Source organism: Somniosus microcephalus, chromosome 24, assembly GCF_052327205.1.
Source record: "Somniosus microcephalus isolate GS21.2 chromosome 24, FLI_Smic_1.0, whole genome shotgun sequence".
NCBI classification, from domain to species: domain Eukaryota; kingdom Metazoa; phylum Chordata; class Chondrichthyes; order Squaliformes; family Somniosidae; genus Somniosus; species Somniosus microcephalus.
Window position 1 is genome coordinate 64,380,973 of NC_141010.1, and position 18,839 is coordinate 64,399,811.

The 18,839-nt window shown below is 51.9% G+C and overlaps 1 protein-coding gene across 2 annotated transcripts in view; it reads right to left on the reverse strand.

The window, feature by feature from the left end:
- kansl1b (KAT8 regulatory NSL complex subunit 1b) overlaps nt 1–9,814 on the reverse strand; it is a 223,926-nt gene extending 214,112 nt beyond the window's left edge. The window contains exon 1 of one of the 2 annotated variants that reach the window (XM_085966680.1): nt 9,074–9,814. The gene's annotated coding sequence lies outside the window, so the exon portion shown is untranslated. Of the gene's footprint in view, nt 1–8,944 lie in introns of both variants that reach the window. The other variant, XM_085966679.1, reaches the window with a different exon arrangement.
- Nucleotides 9,815–18,839: the final 9,025 nt, after the last annotated feature.

Genomic DNA, 18,839 nt, shown 5'->3' on the forward strand with positions numbered 1-18,839 from the left:
TCATTCAGCTCCTTGAATTTCTGGGTGGCTCCTGCCTGGAAGTGAGCCGGCACGGTGTCGGCGGGGCAGAGAGGAGGTGCTCACCGCAACAGCTGAACAAGTTGATTGTTCCTTAGCTCCTGTCCTCCAAAGGTGCCAACGCAGCGGAGGCAGCATTTCATGGACACCATGCAGTATCTCACCCAAATTCAAGTCCCACTCCAGAGACTTCAGCACAGAAGCTCGGCTGACAATCAGTGCAGTACTGAGGGAGTGCTGCACTGTCGGAGGTGCCGTCTTTTGGATGAGATGTTAAACCGTCTGCTCTCTCAGGTGGACATAAAAGTTCCCACTGAATTATTTTGAAGAGCAGGGAAGGCCCCCCGGTGTCCTGGCCAATATCCCTCAACCAAAATAACTAAAACAGATTACCTGCTCGTTTGTGGGAGCTTGCTGTGTGCAAATTGCCTGCCGCATTTCCTACATTACAACATTTCAAAAAGTACATCATCGACTGTTAAGTGCTTTGGGACGTCCTGAGGTTGTGAAAGGCGCTGAATAAATGCAAGTCTTTCTTTCTGTGAGTCGGGGCAATAAGTGTCAGCAGCATATTGAACTGCTGAGGGCATCATACCCAAGCCTGATCCTTTCCTCACCTGAACGTCCTTCGTTCCCCCTGCCTCTCCACTCAACAATGATTGGCACCAGAAATCCCAGCTAGCTCAGGGGCCCCGACTACAATACACTGAACAATAGCTGAAGTCAGCGAGCTCACACAGGCCACCAGTCATCCGGGAGCCTTTTCATCCTGTCAAAGTTCAACTTCCATCTAAAGCTAGAAATTCCCCTCATCCCACAGGAGGAAAACAAATCCCGGTTTCCCCAGGGCACTGTCCCTTCAAGTACCTTGTGCCACGCCCAGTGATAATGCTCCTTTAGTGCTGTACGACATCTCACTGAGACACCCTGAACCAGGAGGGGCGACCAGGAAGAAGTTTCTATGGAGACTGACTTCTTTTGAATCATAAGACCACACGAATAAGTAATGTAACATCCTCCTCAATCAGTCAGCACCACGTACATACACAGATAGACTGCTGTGCCAGCGGACCTCGAATTCTACCCTTCACACATGATCAGAGGGGGTCCTGCCTGTGGTAAACCACTGTTACCGTTCACAACCTATAGTTACTATCTTAACTCGTCGCTTTTCATGGAATGAATTGCTAGGTATATCAATTTTATTGGCTAAATTTTGAAATGAGTGGATCGGAGCAGCCAAACGACCAGCCAAACGGCCAGCTACAACAGCCCCAGCAGCCTACCTGGCTGCGAGCCCTCCGACCGCCGTACCTGGATCTCAACCCACAGGCAGCGAATTCAGCCCTCGACTTCGAACACTGGCTGAGCTGTTTCGAATCCTACCTGGGAGCCTCTGGAATCCAAACTAAGAGTCCTGACCGCCCAGGTGAGCCCTAAAGCATTTGCACTCATCCGGGACCTTGCTACATACAAGGACACCCTCAACCTGCTAAAAGAGCAGTACCGGAGCCCAGTAAATTCAATGTATGCCAGACATCTCCTAAGATCCCGCTCGCAACAGCCAGGAGAGTCTGTAGATGAATTTTTACGGGCGCTACAAACACTCGGCAGGGACTGTGACTTTAAAGCTGTAACGGCTGCAGAAAATACTGAAGGAAATATCCGCGATGCCTTCGTGAAAGGCCTTCGGTCCGACTACTCACGGCAAAGACTGCTCGAATCAAAGGACCTCAAATTGAAAACAGCTGCAGCCCTCGCTCGCTCCCTGGAAGTGGCCCATCGGGACCTCGAGGCATACTCCAGGTACAGTGCTGCGCGACCCTGGGACTCGGGCCCGACTCCGGCCGCAATACCCCTCGCACCGCCGCCCCTGGGACCTACTACGGCGTCGGTGTCCCGGAATCAATCGGGACCGCCACCCCCGGGACCTGTTGCGGCAGCGGACCTCTGCGATCGGGCCGCCAGCTGCTTCTTCTGTGGCCAGGCGAGACATCAAAGGGCGCGCTGCCCTGCAAGGAACGTGACCTGCTCCGGCTGCAAAAAGAAAGGCCACTTCGTAAACGCCTGCAGGGGGAAAGCCACAGACGCCAGCAGTGCCTCATGTGAGTTGTGGGGCGGCCATCTTTGATCAAGGCCACAGGTGCCAGCATTGCATCATGTGTCGTGGGGCGGCCATCTTTGATCAAGGCCACAGACGCCAGCAGTGCCTCATGTGAGTTGTGGGGCGGCCATCTTTGATCAAGGCCACAGGTGCCAGCATTGCATCATGTGAGTCGTGGGGCGGCCATCTTTGATCAAGGCCACAGACGCCAGCAGTGCCTCATGTGAGTTGTGGGGGCGGCCATCTTCTCCGCCATTTTGTCCAACTTCGTGGGGATCCGCGTCATGGGCACCGCCATTTTGTTCGCCGCACTCGGCCGCTGTTTTGTCTCCAGACCCGACCACCGCCTCACCTGCAGACTACAGCAGCTCACTCAGCCATACACTGGCCTCCGTCACGCTTGACCAAGCTCTCCCGCATCATCTGTCCAAGTCCATGATGGACATCGAAGTAAACGGCCACGCCACAACCTGCCTGTTCGACAGCGGAAGCACGGAGAGTTTTATTCACCCAGACACGGTGAGCTGCTACTCCCTCACTGTCCGGCCAACGCGCCATCGGATCTCGATGGCGGCGAAGTCCCATTCAACAGACATCAGCGGCTACTGTGTGGTGACCCTGTCGGTTAGGGGCACGGAATATAAAAACTTTAAACTTCTCGTCCTGCCCCAGCTCTGCGCTGCCGTCCTACTAGGGCTGGATTTCCAAAGCCACCTTCAAAGTGTCACTTTGGCTTACGGTGGATCCCTCCCCCCACTCACAGTCTGCAACCAGCAAAATTTAAACCGCCGCGTACCACCTGCGGCCTCTCCACCCTCAAAGTCTCGCCCCCCTCCTTGTTCGCTAACCTCACCCGTGACTGTAAACCCGTTGCTACCAAGAGCAGGCGGTACAGCGCCGGGGACAGAGCTCTTATTAGCTCTGAGGTGCAGCGACTCCTGAAGGAGGGCATCATCGAGGGGAGCACCAGCCCCTGGCGTGCCCAGGTCGTAGTCGTTAAGACCGGCAATAAACACCGCCTGGTCATCGACTACAGCCAAACCATAAACCGGTACACCCAGCTGGGCGCATACCCCCTTCCCCGCATATCTGATATGGTCAACCAGATTGCACAGTACCGGGTATTCACCACCATCGACCTCAAGTCGGCCTATCACCAACTCCCTATCCGCCCTGAGGACCGCCAGTATACCGCCTTCGAGGCGAATGGCCGCCTCTACCACTTCCTTAGGGTTCCCTTCGGCGTCACCAACGGGGTTTCGGTCTTCCAAAGGGAGATGGACCGGATGGTTGACCAGAACGCGCTGCAGGCCACGTTCCCTTATCTAGATAACGTCACCATCTGCGGCCGCGACCAGCAGGACCACGATGTTAATCTGGAGAAATTCCTCCGTACGGCCCAATGGCTGAACCTCACTTACAATAAGGAGAAATGTGTGTTTAACACCTCGCGCCTTGCCATCCTCGGCTGCGTAGTAGAGAACGGAGTCATCGGCCCCGACCCAGAAAGAATGCGCCCCCTCATGGAGCTTCCCCTCCCCCACTGTCCAAAGGCACTGAAGAGAACCCTGGGGCTCTTCGCTTACTATGCCCAATGGGTGCCCAATTATGCAGACAAAGCCAGACCCCTCATGAAGTCCACCTCCTTCCCCCTGACAGCAGAAGCAGGCGCAGCCTTCTCCCTCATAAAAGGAGACATTGCGAAGGCCACAATGCACGCAGTGGATGAGTCCATCCCTTTCCAAGTGGAAAGCGATGCATCCGACTTCGCCCTAGCTGCAACCCTTAACCAGGCGGGGAGACCTGTGGCCTTCTTCTCAAGGACCCTCCAGGGTCCTGAGATCCGACACTCTTCTGTCGAGAAGGAGGCCCAGGCGATTGTGGAGGCGGTACGACGCTGGAGGCATTACCTGGCAGGCAAACGATTTACCCTCCTCACCGACCAGCGTTCGGTTGCTTTTATGTTTAATAACAAGCTGAAGGGCAAAATCAAGAACGACAAGATCTTGAGGTGGAGAATTGAGCTCTCCACCTACGATTACGATATCTTGTACCGGCCTGGTAAACTCAACGACCCCCCAGATGCTCTATCACGAAGTACATGCGCCAACGCGCAAGTTGATAGACTGCGGACCCTCCACAATGACCTCTGCCACCCCGGGGTCACCAGACTTTACCACTTCATTAAGGCCCGCAACCTGCCCTACTCCATCAAGGAGGTCAGGACCATGACCAGGAACTGCCAAACCTGTGCCGAATGCAAACCGCATTTCTATAGGCCAGACAGAGCAAGCCTGATCAAGGCCACCCGCCCCTTCGAGCGCTTGAGCATCGATTTTAAGGGGCCCCTCCCGTCCTCTGACCGTAATGTGTACTTCCTCAACATTATTGACGAGTACTCCCGTTTCCCCTTTGCCATCCGCTGCCCAGACATGACCAGTACCACGGTCATCAAATGCCTGAACGACCTCTTCGCCTTGTTCGGGTTCCTGAACTATATACATAGCGACCGGGGCGCATCCTTCATGAGCGAGGAACTTCGCCAGTTCCTGCTCGCGAGAGGTATTGCTGCGAGCAGGACCACCAGCTACAACCCCCTGGGGAACGGCCAGGTGGAAAGAGAAAACGCGACAGTTTGGAAGGCCGTCCTCTTAGCCCTAAAGTCTAAGGGCCTCCCAACCTCTCGCTGGCAGGAAGTCCTCCCGGCAGCGCTCCACTCCATCCGGTCACTGCTTTGCACTGCCATTAACGCCACCCCCCATGAACGAATGTTTGTTTTCCCCAGGAAGTCGACTCCGGGAACCTCGCTACCAACATGGTTGATTTCTCCGGGGCCCGTCCTGCTGCGGAAGCACGTGAGGACCCATAAAACGGACCCCCTGGTCGAGAGGGTGGACCTCCTGCACGCCAACCCCCAGTACGCCTATGTGGCATACCCAGACGGGCGGGAGGACACTGTCTCCTTGCGAGACCTCGCACCCTCGGGCACCCCTGAGATACCACCGTTACCCCCCACCACTCCCCCAAATCCAGCTCCTGTAGACGGCATGCCGGAACCCCAGGAGCCTTCGTCGACCACGCAGACACCAGCATTAACATCGGATACTGCACCACCGCCGCCGCTGCTGCGCAGATCAGAAAGCCTTACGAGGCCTCCTGAGAGACTGACATACACGAACTGGTAGTACACTTCACCCCGCCGGACTCAATTTTAAACAAGGGGTGAATGTGGTAAACCACTGTTGCCGTTCACAACCTATAGTTACTATCTTAACTCGTCGCTTTTCATGGAATGAATTGATAGGTATATCACTGCCCTGATCAGAGGGGGTCCTGCCCTGATCAGAGGGGGTCCTGCCCTGCCAGGTGCTAGCACAAGGAGACAGACACCACTGAAAAGGTTGCTAACCGTTAACAGTGCAGGATGAAAGACCTTTGTTAATCTAATCTCAGCGAGCAGCACAGACAACTGATGCTTTTCGATGGAAGCTTTGTGATCTGACAGATCACAGCACTGAGATCACAGACCAGTGGCAGTCAAACAATCTCAGGCTAGAAATCAGCATGGACTTCAGCTTCAGGACTGCCCCATTCACACACCCAACACGTTATAGCTCCAACACAGACACCTCCCTGGTATAACATACCCCACTGTACCAAAACTGCCCATGATACTAGTGCAAGCTAGCAGTATTATTACAACCAACAGGTGCTCTGTGCTGGAATGTTCCAGAACAGCCCCTGCCTTCTCTGCTGCAGCACAAACTCTAGAGCGAAGAATCAACACAAGGCACAGCAAAGGGCTCCATTCCGAAAAAGTACCAGACTGGCAACGAAAGGCAGAAGGCTAAATCCAATTACTAAATGCAAATCGGTTTACAAATGCCACACTCTAAATGTTGTCATGGTTTCTATTAACTTTTTATTATTTTGCCACTAACTTCCTCCACTTCCGAAGGTGCTAGTTCTCACTCAGGTACAGTCTCGCTGTGCCACAGTCTCGCCGGGAGGGGGGCACACTCTATCCTGGGGGTGGAGGGGGGGGGGGGGGGTGGTGCAGTCTCATTGGTCTCAATCGCCTTCCACTTCCTCAGCCAATATTCACAAAACCCTTTGACAGCGACGGTCAAGAAGCCTTTAAAGTGAACATGTCCACTTTAGAGCAGGGATCAGTGGGCAGTGATCAGGAACGGGTCCCTGGCTGGTTTGCCCCTTCCCTAGCCCTGGTGCTGAAACCAGTTTAAATGCCCCAGCTGAGCTCCCAGCTCTTGGATCCACAGGCACGTCCAGTTTAATTATACTTACAATTACAACACACAGCTTCAGGCTGCCGCAAGGCGGCCACGTTCTGAGCTGCCTTCTAGCTCCGTGACAGTGAAACACTCCAGCAATGCCACACACAGCAAGCTCAGCCCCCAGCCCAGCGAGTGGCACTGCCCCGCGGGGGAGCGAGCGAGCGGCACTGCCCCGCGGGGGAGCGAGCGAGCGGCACTGCCCCGCGGGGGAGCGAGCGAGCGGCACTGCCCCGCGGGGGAGCGAGCGAGCGGCACTGCCCCGCGGGGGAGCGAGCGAGCGGCACTGCCCCGCGGGGGAGCGAGCGAGCGTCACTGCCCCGCGGGGGAGCGAGCGAGCGGCACTGCCCCGCGGGGGAGCGAGCGAGCGGCACTGCCCCGCGGGGGAGCGAGCGAGCGTCACTGCCCCGCGGGGGAGCGAGCGAGCGGCACTGCCCCGCGGGGGAGCGAGCGAGCGGCACTGCCCCGCGGGGGAGCGAGCGAGCGGCACTGCCCCGCGGGGGAGCGAGCGAGCGGCACTGCCCCGCGGGGGAGCGAGCGAGCGTCACTGCCCCGCGGGGGAGCGAGCGAGCGTCACTGCCCCGCGGGGGAGCGAGCGAGCGTCACTGCCCCGCGGGGGAGCGAGCGAGCGTCACTGCCCCGCGGGGGAGCGAGCGAGCGTCACTGCCCCGCGGGGGAGCGAGCGAGCGTCACTGCCCCGCGGGGGAGCGAGCGAGCGTCACTGCCCCGCGGGGGAGCGAGCGAGCGTCACTGCCCCGCGGGGGAGCATGCGTCACTGTCCCGCCCCTCTGGAGGAGCGACTGTTACTGTCCCACCCTTCCAATTAAATATTGGGAAGAGTGAAGCCATTGTCTTCGCTCCCCACCACGAACTCCATTCTCTAGTCACCGACTCCATCCCTCTCCCTGGCAACCGTTTGAGGCTGAACCAGACTGTTCACAACCTTGGTGTCCTATAACACCACATAACCGCGCTATCACTAACACCGCCTGCTTCCACCTCCAGAACATCACCTGACTTCACCCCGCCTCAGCTCACCTGTGGCTGAAACCCTCCTCCCTGCCTCCGTTAGCTCTAGCCCTGACTATTCCAACACTCTCCTGGGTGGTCTCCCACCTTCGACCCTCTGTAAATACTGTGACAACAGGAGCAGGCCAGAGGCTGGGTATTCTGTGGTGAGCGTCTCACCTCCTGACTCCCCAAAGCCTTTCTACCATCTACAAGGCACAAGTCAGGAGTGTGATGGAATACTGTCCAATTGCCTGGATGAGTTGCAGCTCCAACAACACTCAAGAAGCTCCACACCATCCAGGACAAAGCATCCCAGTTGATTGGCACCACATCCATCCCCTTAAACATTCAATCCCTCCACCACCGGCGTACCGTGGCTGCAGTGTGTACCATCTACAAGATGCACTGCAGCAACTCGCCAAGGCTTCTTCGGCAGCACCTCCCAAACCTGCGACCTCTTCCACCTAGAAGGACAAGGGCAGCAGGCGCATGGGAACACCACCACCTCCAAGTTCCCCTCCAAGTCACACACCATCCTGACTTAGAAGTATATCGGCCAATCCTTCATCGTCGCTGGGTCAACATCCTGGAACTCCCTCCCTAACAGCACTGCGGGAGTACCTTCACCACAAGGACTGCAGCGGCTCAAGGCGGCGGCTCACTACCCCCTTCTCAAGGGCAACTAGGGATGGGCAATAAATGTTGGCCTTGCCAGCAACACCCACATCCCATAAATGAATTTAAAAAAAACTTGAGATCATCCAAAACTCAGCTGTCTGTGTCCGAACTCGCACCAAGTCCCGTTCACCCATCACCCCTCTGCTCGCTGACCGAGTGACTCCCAGTAAGGCAATGCCTCAATTTTAAAATTGTCATCCTTGTTTTCAAATCCCTCCGTGGCCTCGCCCCTCCCTATCTCTGTAATCTTCTCCAGCCCTACAACCCTCCAAGATATCTGCGTTCCTCTAATTCTGGCCTCTTGCACATCCCCGATTTTAATTGCTCCACCATTGGCGGCCGTGCCTTCAGCTGCCTGGGCCCCGAGCTCTGGAATTCCCTCCCTAAACCTCTCCGCCTCTCTTTCCTCCTTTAAGATGCTCCTTAAAACCCACCTCTTTGACCAAGCTTTTGGTCATCTCCTCCAATATCTCCTTCTGTGGCTCGGTGTCAAATTTTGTGAAGCGCCTTGGGACATTTTACTACGTTAAAGGCGCTATATAAATGCAAGTTGTTGTTCTAAAATGTTTCTGAAGCGGAGTGTCAGCCTATCCTCCATCGCCCCCCCAGACTCCCTTCCCTCACCACCCGCCAACCACTCTCAACCCCATTCCCTCTCACCTTCTATCATCCCCATCACTATCAACCCCCAACCATTGCCCCCTCACTTCATTCCCCACCCTCCTTTTCCCTCTCACCCCCTCCACGATCAACCCCCCTCCATCGCACCCTCTCACTCTCACTAACTCAGACATACACACCAATACAAAAGCTATTCTCATTTGTTGTGCCGAAGCGTCACCTTATTACTCTCCAGGTTTCCCATCGCCCTACGCTCCATGACAACGGGAGGTCCACAAATTTGGTTTCCACATCCTTGCGGCTTAGGCCGGGGAGAAAGGACATAATGACATCCACAATGACTCTGCACCTCACACTGTCCCAATCCTGGACCACATCTCTTGGGTTCGAGGGACAGGCATCGCCATGGAACCTTCTTTCCACTCACAGGCCGCCTCGTCTCGACTCAACTCGCCCCCTGGCCCCGGTATAGGGCCTCATCGCTCAGAGACTCTAGCTTCCTGAGAAGGTGAGAGGAGGTGTGTAGAGCCGGGGGCAGGTGGGGGTGGGCTGGGGCAGGTGGGCAGGAGGCTGGGGGGCAGGTGAGCCTGGGTTGGGGGCAGGAGGGCAGGTGGGCCGGGGTTGGGGGCAGGTGGGCCGGGGTTGGGGGGCAGGTGGGCCGGGGTTGGGGGGCAGGTGGGCCGGGGTTGGGGGGGCAGGTGGGCCGGGGGGCAGGTGGGCCAGGGTTGGGGGGCAGGTGGGCCGGGGTTGGGGGCAGGAGGCTGGGGGGCAGGTGAGCCTGGGTTGGGGGCAGGAGGCTGGGGGGCAGGTGGGCCGGGGTTGGGGGGCCGGGGTTGGGGGGCCGGTGGGCCGGGGTTGGGGGGCAGGTGGGCTGGGGGCGGGGAACTCTCACCTGCACAGCCTGGCAAGTTGCTGTGGCCTGTGTTCAGGGGGCCCGTCACACCTGCCCCTGGGAAGGGAGGGCCCTGCCTTTCCTGCCCAGCCCAGCCCGGGAAGGGCAGGGGCTGAGGCTGGGTTGGGCTGAGCTGAGCTTGGAGTCCGGTCCGGCCCGGCCCGCTCCCATTCACCCGCTCCGGGCACAGCCTCCGCTCGGCCTCTCACACCAACTTACGCCGGAAGTACCGCCCCTGCCCCGCGCTCATTGGGCTGCGCCGCCGCGTCAGGCGCTGCCATTGGCTGCGGTCCCCGCCACTCAGGGCGGGCGCGCTGTCAGGATCGGTTGGCAGAAGAGAGGGAGACAGAGAGAGAGGGAGAGGGAGGGAGAAAGAAAGAGGGGAGAGAGAGGGGGAGAAAGAGGGGATAGAGAGGGAGAGAGATAGAGGGAGAGGGAGAGATAGATAGAGAGAGAGAGATAGAGAGAGAGAGATAGAGAGAGGGAGAGATAGAGAGAGGGAGAGAGATAGAGGGAGAGAGATAGAGGGAGAGATAGAGAGAGGGAGAGAGATAGAGGGAGAGAGAGAGGGAGAGATAGAGAGAGAGAGAGAGAGAGGGAGAGATAGAGGGAGAGATAGAGAGAGAGAGAGAGAGAGAGGGAGAGATAGAGGTGTTTGGAAACACCTAGAAATGAGCAACCCCCAATGCTATCATTACGAAGCCCTGAAATGCCAAGAGAGGACCATAAAGAAGAATACCCTCAGTCAACTAGTCCTGGGACTCAGTGAAGTAACTACTAACACTACTAACAATAACCAGCCCCAGGACAGTGACAGCGTAACACAAAGAATTCGACCCAACACAATCGTCGCTAAGCAAAAGGAAAAATATCTGTCATATTGGGCAGAAACAACAAAAACCCAAAGCAAACTCAATTGCTACTTGGCCCTAAACAGACAATACAACATGGCTGATTACCTGACCATGGTAAAGGATAGCAAACTGAGAAAAACTTTGACAATGTACAGACTTAGTGAACATAACCTGACGATCGAAAAAGGTAGACACAGACAGACCCGGCTACCAAGAGAGGACAGGATATGCTCTCACTGCAGTCAGGGAGTGGTGGAGACAGAGATGCACTTCCTCACAGCTTGTAGAAAATATCAGGGCATAAGGGAGAATTTCTACCCAAAATTCACAAAAATATGCCCGGAATTCAGAAATTTGAATGACGACCAAAAACTCCCATACCTACTAGGGGAAGAGAGAAATTGCGTAACACTAGCGGCACACTATGTTACAGCTTGCCAGAAACAGAGTGACAACCACTAAATATAAGAAAAGAGTATATATAAATTATATGAAAGTATATTTATACATTCAGGGATATATCTGTTTTTACACTGTATGGATAGATCTGTATTTTTGTGAACAAACATGAATGTTTTCCGATGCTTTGGCAACATAAGATGTAACTTGTCATGCCAATAAAGCAATTTGAATTGAATTGAATTGAGAGAGGGAGAGAGATAGAGGGAGAGAGAGGGAGAGAGATAGAGGGAGAGATAGAGAGAGGGAGAGATAGAGAGAGAGGGAGAGAGATAGAGAGAGAGAGGGAGAGAGATAGAGGGAGAGAGAGAGGGAGAGAGAGAGAGAGAGGGAGAGGGAGAGATAGAGAGAGAGAGAGAGAGGGAGAGAGAGAGGGAGAGAGATAGAGGGAGAGAGGGCGAGAGATAGAGGGAGAGATAGAGAGAGGGAGACAGAGAGAGATAGAGAGGGAGAGGGAGGGAGAAAGAAAGAGGGGAGAGAGGGAGAGAGAGGGAGAGCGATAGAGATAGAGAGAGGGAGAGAGATAGAGGGAGAGATAGAGAGAGAGATAGAGGGAGGGAGAGAGATAGAGGGAGAGATAGAGAGAGAGAGGGAGAGATAGAGAGAGAGGGAGAGAGATAGAGGGAGAGAGAGGGAGAGAGATAGAGGGAGAGATAGAGAGAGGGAGAGAGAGGGAGAGAGATAGAGAGAGAGGGAGAGAGATAGAGAGAGAGGGAGAGATAGAGAGGGAGAGAGATAGAGGGAGAGATAGAGAGAGAGAGAGAGGGAAAGAGATAGAGGGAGAGATAGAGAGAGAGAGAGAGGGAAAGAGATAGAGGGAGAGAGAGAGAGAGAGGGCCGGGCCGGGCCGGGACTGCACAGCCGAGCCGAGGGGCTGGGACCAGGGCAGAGAGGGAGAGAGAGCGAATCGGGAAGACGCAGCGGCAGCCGGAGCGAGGTGACTCGGGGAGGCCGCTTCAGGAAGACGCAGCGGCAACTGGAGCGAGGTGACTCGGGGAGCCCGAGCGGCGAACGAGACACGGCCCGAGCGGCGGCCGCAGTCCAGAGAGAAAATAAATAAATAAATAAATAAATAAAGTCGGGGGGAAAACCGGGAGAGAAACCGGGAGAGAGCGAGGCCCAAAGAGCGAGAAAACCCCGAGAGTGAGGCCCAGAGACAGAGCCCGGAGACCGCAGGGCCTGGAGAGAGAAACAGGCCGCAGACCGAGAGAAACCCGAGAAACTCCGGGCCCGGAGAGCGAGCGAGCCCAGGGCCTGAAACCCGAGAAACTCCGGGGCCTGAGAAACTCGGGCAAACACCGGACCCGGAGAGTGAACGAGGCCGGGGCCTGAGAGTGAGAGCCCGGGGCCAGAGACTGAGGCCCAGAGACCGCGGTGCCTGACAGTGAGCGAGGCCCCAGAAACAGCTCCAGACCCGGAGAGAGAAACAGCGGCCCCGAGACCCAGAGACACTCCGAGAGAAACCACCCGAGAACAGAGAAGGGAAACCGGCACAGCCCGAGAAATGAGACGGGAACCCGGTGAGTGAGAGAGTTCGGAGAGAGAGACAGAGAGAGAGAGACCAAAAAATTTGAGAAAGAGGGAAGGGAACCCGGTGAGAGAGAGAGAGATAAACTTTTAAGAGCAGCTGCATCTCAGATGAACCCCTGAAAAACTCTCAATTTCTGGACCTAAAAGTGGGATAAGGTGGAACACAACACTCAAAAAAAAAAAGAATACATCAAAAAAAAAGTTATCTAGCTACGACAAAAACAAACGACCGCAATGACACAGAGCAGGGAAGTGATATATCCTGAGCAATGCAAAAGTGCAAAGGCAAAGGATAAACACAAGGATAAAACACTACAAGATAACCCAGAGGTCCTCTACGTTGACTATGTCCAACAGAAAGGGACTAGAAAGAAGAACAACCTCATATTCTACACTGAATCCGTTCCCTCATGGAAGGATACTTTATACAAAAACTACGCACACGTCTTCAGGGAAGGTATTGGCAAGGGAGGCAGAATGAAAATATGTAAAGATGGAAATCTAGATAAAGATGACCCCCTGCTAACTATAAGCTACTACAACAAAGGAAAGATCATGATACAGGGGAATGTAGAAAATTTGGACTCCTTTGAAAAGGAATTCCCCCGGTTGAAAGCTAAGGCAGGCGAAAAGAGGACCTCTGGAAATGAGGAAAAAGAGAGCCCAACAGAGGATGAAGAGAGCCAATCAGAAGAAGAAGAGAGTCCAGCAGAGACACACACCTCCCTGGCCATCTCTACCCCTCCCACACCTCTCAGCGCAAACCAACTGCTGAAGGAGAGTCTGTCCAAGCTAGAACTCGATTTCAATGAATACAGGGAAACACAGGCCAAGAAATTGAAGGAGGAGCTCAAACAGCTGAGAGAGATCGTAGAGGGGCAAAGAAATGAGATCAAAGAACTCCGTACTCAGCTAAACAAAATAAAGGAGGCCGTAGAGAGGCAGAAAAATGAACCCAGCAGGCAACACAAACCCCTTAAGGTCCAACAACCTGCTGACACAAAAACAACACACGCAGGGACACAGAGCCAGTTGGATGTCACCCCACACGAGGATGCCACACCCTCTTTGCCTTGCGACCAGAACAGGAACACACCGCAGGTCCCAAACCCCCCTCCTGTCACACAGCCTACCCCAGCAACTCAGTCAACAACCAGCCCTCAGTTGAGTCCTGCCCAGACTACTGCTACCCAGTCTGAAAAGCCAGCCCCTCAGGCGGTCCTGCTGACCGACTCCAACGGGAAGTTTTTGGACCCCCAGAGGATGTTCCCAGGTCAGCAAGTCCTGAAAAAACAGTGCAGCACCACAGGCCAGGCAATGAAGATCCTGAACAAAGAAACACTTGGAAGCCCAAAATGGCTTGTGATCCACACAGGCACAAACGACCTGCACACCCTACATGAAGGCACTGCTAGAGCAGTGAGCAGGATGGCGGAGAAGGCCAGCAAGGAATTCCCCGATGCGTGGATTGTGATCTCCACTCTACTGCCCAGAGAGGACACCCTAGCCTATGTAATCCACAACACCAACAGGGAGATCGACAGGAGATGTGCTGCCCTCCCCAACGTCCACCTGGCCCACCACCCAAACATCAACACACGGGACCTCTATGACGGATTACATCTACTCAAACAGCGGGTGTGGATCTTCACAAAAAACCTCATAAACACTGCCAAAGGACGCACCCCTCCCACCCCCTCTACCATTGGGAGCCCTAACCCAAACAGGACCACCACTGTCCCCCACCCCCCTATATAAAACCAGCAACAGAACCGTGCTACTGTACCTGACCCCAGACCCCCCTCTAGACCACAGGTGACTGTAAACCAAGAACTGAGAAAGATCATGACGATGATAAGCACCCTGATGGAAAACAGGACAGGAATGTACTAAATTATTATTATTGTTATTTTATTATTATTATTACTATTATTAGGTAGCAGTATGTGCATGCCTTATGGAATTTATACTAAATCGTCATTTAGCATTGTACATCTATAGAAACTAGTGTTTTCACACCCGCCCCACAAAATAGGTCCATTTTGTTTTGTTTTTTGAACTATACAGATGCGTTCTTTCCACATAAGCTGCTGGAATATCCAGGGTTTCCGCTCCTCAACTTTTGGGCTGAAGAGTACAGACCCTGAATTCCTAAAATCTATAAAAGACATTGATATAATTGTGTTAACAGAAACATGGTGTCAAAAGGACGTGCCCACCCAATGTCCTCCAATGTACCATGAAATCATTGTGCCCTCAGTAAAGAACACTAAGATACGCAAGGGCAGAACCTCCGGGGGAATCTTGGTGTGGTATAAAGGAGAATTGGACAAACACATCTCACCGGTAAAACAGGGGAAATCACATATATGGCTAAAATTAGATAAAAATATAGGAATAGCTAAAAAAGATGTCTACTTGTGTGCGATCTACATACCTCCAATAGAATCGCCATATTTTGAAGAGGAGTTATTTGAAACTCTCCACATGGAAATCAGCCATTTCCAGGCCCAAGGAAAGGTGCTACTATGTGGGGACCTAAATGCAAGGACCGGATGTGAACCTGACTTCATAGACCCACAGGGCAACAACCATGTGTTTGGCCAGACCCTTTTATATGTCACACCAGCCATCACAAATCGGAACAACCTTGACTGTGAAATAAATAAAAGTGGCAGGGAGGTAGTGCAACTCTGCCGAGCCTTAGGCCTGTACATAGTTAACGGTAGGTTCAGAGGGGACACCTTAGGGAGACTCACATATTCCTCAACTCTTGGATCTAGTGTGGTGGATTATACAATCACTGACATGGACCCCTGCGATATCAACGCATTCACTGTCAGGCAGCAATCCCCCCTCTCAGACCATAACCAAATAAATGTGTACCTTAAACTTTCTGCCCAAACTACAGACACAAAAAAGGAACCCAGTAAGCTCCATAAACTAAACCAGACATACAGATGGGCCCCAGACAGTGGAGATAAATTCATCACAGCACTAAACTCACCTGATCTCACAAGTAAAATATCAAAATTTAAAGAAAATCTATATGAGATCACCAGAGATGGTGTAAACATGGCCATAGATGATATTAATATGATCTTCCATGAGGCAGCTGTAAAAGCCGACCTTGTGAAACAGAAGAAGAAACGTTACAAAAGACAAAAAAATGAGAAATGGTTTGATCACGAATGCAAAAATGCCAGAAAAGACCTGAGAAAAATATCAAACCAAAAGCATCGCCAACCAAACAACCCAGACCTGCGTATTAGATACAATGAGACTCTCAAAAGATATAAACACACCATTAGGAACAAAACACAAAATTATACCCACAAAAGACTTGAAGAAATTGAAAACTCCATTAATCAAAATCAATTCTGGGATATGTGGAATAACCTGAGTACAACACAATTACAAGCATTACCAATCCAAGATGGTGACATCTGGAGAACACATTTTGAAAACCTCTACAAAGACATCCCAGTAAACGAAACAAACTCAAGTCAACATCATGTCACAGAAAAACTCCACACACTAGAAGCAACAATTAAAGACAACCAAAACCCTCTGGACTCCCCAATCACTTGGAAAGAACTGGCCACAAAAACAAAATCTCTCCACCTAAAGAAAGCCTGTGGTCCAGACAACATCAAAAATGAAATGCTCAAGTTCAGCACTATGGAGATGCAGGGTGCTGTACTCAAGTTATTCAACATCATATTACGTTCAGGCTGTTTTCCCGATATCTGGTGCCAAGGACTCATCTCTCCCATATATAAAAGTGGAAACAAATCAGACCCAAATAACTACCGTGGCATCTGTGTCAACAGTTGTCTAGGGAAGTTATTCTGCAGTATTCTAAATAGTAGGTTACTGGATTTTCTTAACAAACATAATATCCTTAGAAAAAATCAAATAGGCTTTCTTCCAAAACACCGCACCACCGACCATATCTATACCCTTCACACTCTCATTGAAAAACATATACACCAAACAAAAAATGGGAAAATATTCGCTTGTTTCATTGACTTCAAGAAAGCTTTTGACTCTATTTGGCACGAAGGGCTCTATTACAAACTTCTTCAGTGTGGAATAGGGGGCAAAGTCTATGACCTTATTAAATCGATGTATCTGGAAAATAAATGCGGTGTCAAAATTGGAGACAAACGCACCGGTTTCTTCACCCAGAGAAGAGGCGTCCGGCAGGGTTGCAATTTGAGTCCGACCCTGTTCAACATATACATAAATGAGTTAGCAGACATGCTGGAGCAAAGTGAGTCACCGGGTCTCTGTCTCCTGGATGGGGAAGTGAAATCCCTGTTCTATGCGGACGACCTGGTTCTGCTGTCTCCCACAGAACAGGGATTACAGCAACATTTAGACCTACTCGACAAATACTGCCAAAATTGGGCCCTGACAGTAAATCTAAAGAAAACCAACATCATGATTTTTCAAAAAAGGCCCAGATGTCAGGAAAACAAATACCAGTTTACTCTCAGTGATACCATCATAGGACACACTATGAGCTACACTTACCTTGGTCTAACCATTACAGCATCAGGGAGCTTCAGCATAGCAGTGAATGCACTAAAAGAAAAAGCCCGAAGAGCCCTATATGCAATAAAAAGAAAATTCTACAACATCCAAATTCCAATCAAAATCTGGCTCAAAATATTTGATAGTATAATCCTGCCCATTGCGCTGTATGGTAGTGAAGTATGGGGCTCCACTCAATCACCATAGCTACACTAAATGGGAAAAACACACAATAGAAGCCCTACATGCAGAATTTTGCCGAAGCATTCTTCGCACCCAAAGGAAAACACCAACAAATGCATGTAGAGCCGAACTAGGCAGATACCCACTGATAATAAACATCCAAAAACGAGCACTAAACTTTCTAAATCACCTCAAATCTAGTTCCCCAGACACCCTTCATTTTAAAGCCCTCCAGACCCAAGAGCTGAACCCAGAAACGAGTCCCCTGAGTCAGTGGTTACTGAAACTAAGTACTCCTACCCAGCCGGACCCTGACCAGTCCCAGACCAACACTGCTCTCCAAACACCAATCCGAGTGAACCAAATCATTAAACAATGCAAAGAAACCTACCTGGAACATTGGAACAAAATAACCAAAAGCCAAAGCAGATTAGATTGCTACCGGGCCCTAAAAAGAGAATATAAACTGGTAGACTATCTCTCGACGATCAGAAACACAAAACAGAGACAGACCCTCACCAGATACAGACTAAGCGACCACCAACTGGCAATTGAAAAAGGAAGATACAAGAAATCCTGGCAACCTAAAGAAAATAGAATATGTGATCACTGTCTGGCCGGCGAGGTTGAGACAGAGGTGCACTTCCTCCTAAAATGCGAAAAATTCAACAAAACAAGAAACATATATTTTGACAAGCTCAGCCTTACAACCCCAGATTTCAAAGAATTGGATGACCTGTCAAAATTAAGAATAGTCCTGGGGGAAGGAGACAGACCATATCTTGGTGCCCAATATGTAACAACATGTCACAACCTGAGGAACAGTGAGTGACTAACGAGCACACCCATAGCATATATAATCTAAAAATGTTTAAATCAATACCGAATGTACCCAACGACTGTTTAAATTAATACTGAACGTACCCAACGAGGGTCAACGACTGTTTAAATTAATATTGTCTGTACCCAACGAGGGTCAAAATTGTTTGACACCTACAGAATGTTGGAAACCTGTACTTTTTGTTATGTAAGCTTTGGCAATATGGTTCCCTGTAAACTTTCATGCCAATAAAGCATTTGAATTGAATTGAAAATTGAAATTGATAGAGGGAGAGAGAGAGAGAGAGATAGAGGGAGAGATAGAGAGAGAGGGAGAGATAGAGAGAGAGGGAGAGAGATAGAGGGAGAGAGAGAGGGAGAGAGATAGAGGGAGAGAGAGAGGGAGAGAGATAGAGGGAGAGATAGAGAGAGAAAGAGAGATAGAGGGAGAGATAGAGAGAGAGGGAGAGAGATAGAGGAGAGATAGAGAGAGGGAGAGAGATAGAGGGAGAGATAGAGAGAGAGGGAGAGAGATAGAGGGAGAGAGAGATAGAGGGAAGAGAGTTACAGGGGAGAGAGAGAGAGATAGAGGGAAGAGAGATAGAGGAAAGAGAGATAGAGAGGGAGAGAGAGAGGGAGAGAGAGGGAGAGAGAGGGGAGAGAGATAGAGGAGAATGATAGAGGGAGAGAGATAGAGGGAGAGAGATAGAGGGAGAGAGATAGAGGGAGAGAGATAGAGGGAGAGAGATAGAGGGGAGAGATAGAGGGGAGAGAGAGAGAGAGATAGAGGGAGAGAGATAGAGGGGAGAGAGATAGAGGGAGAGAGATAGAGGGAGAAA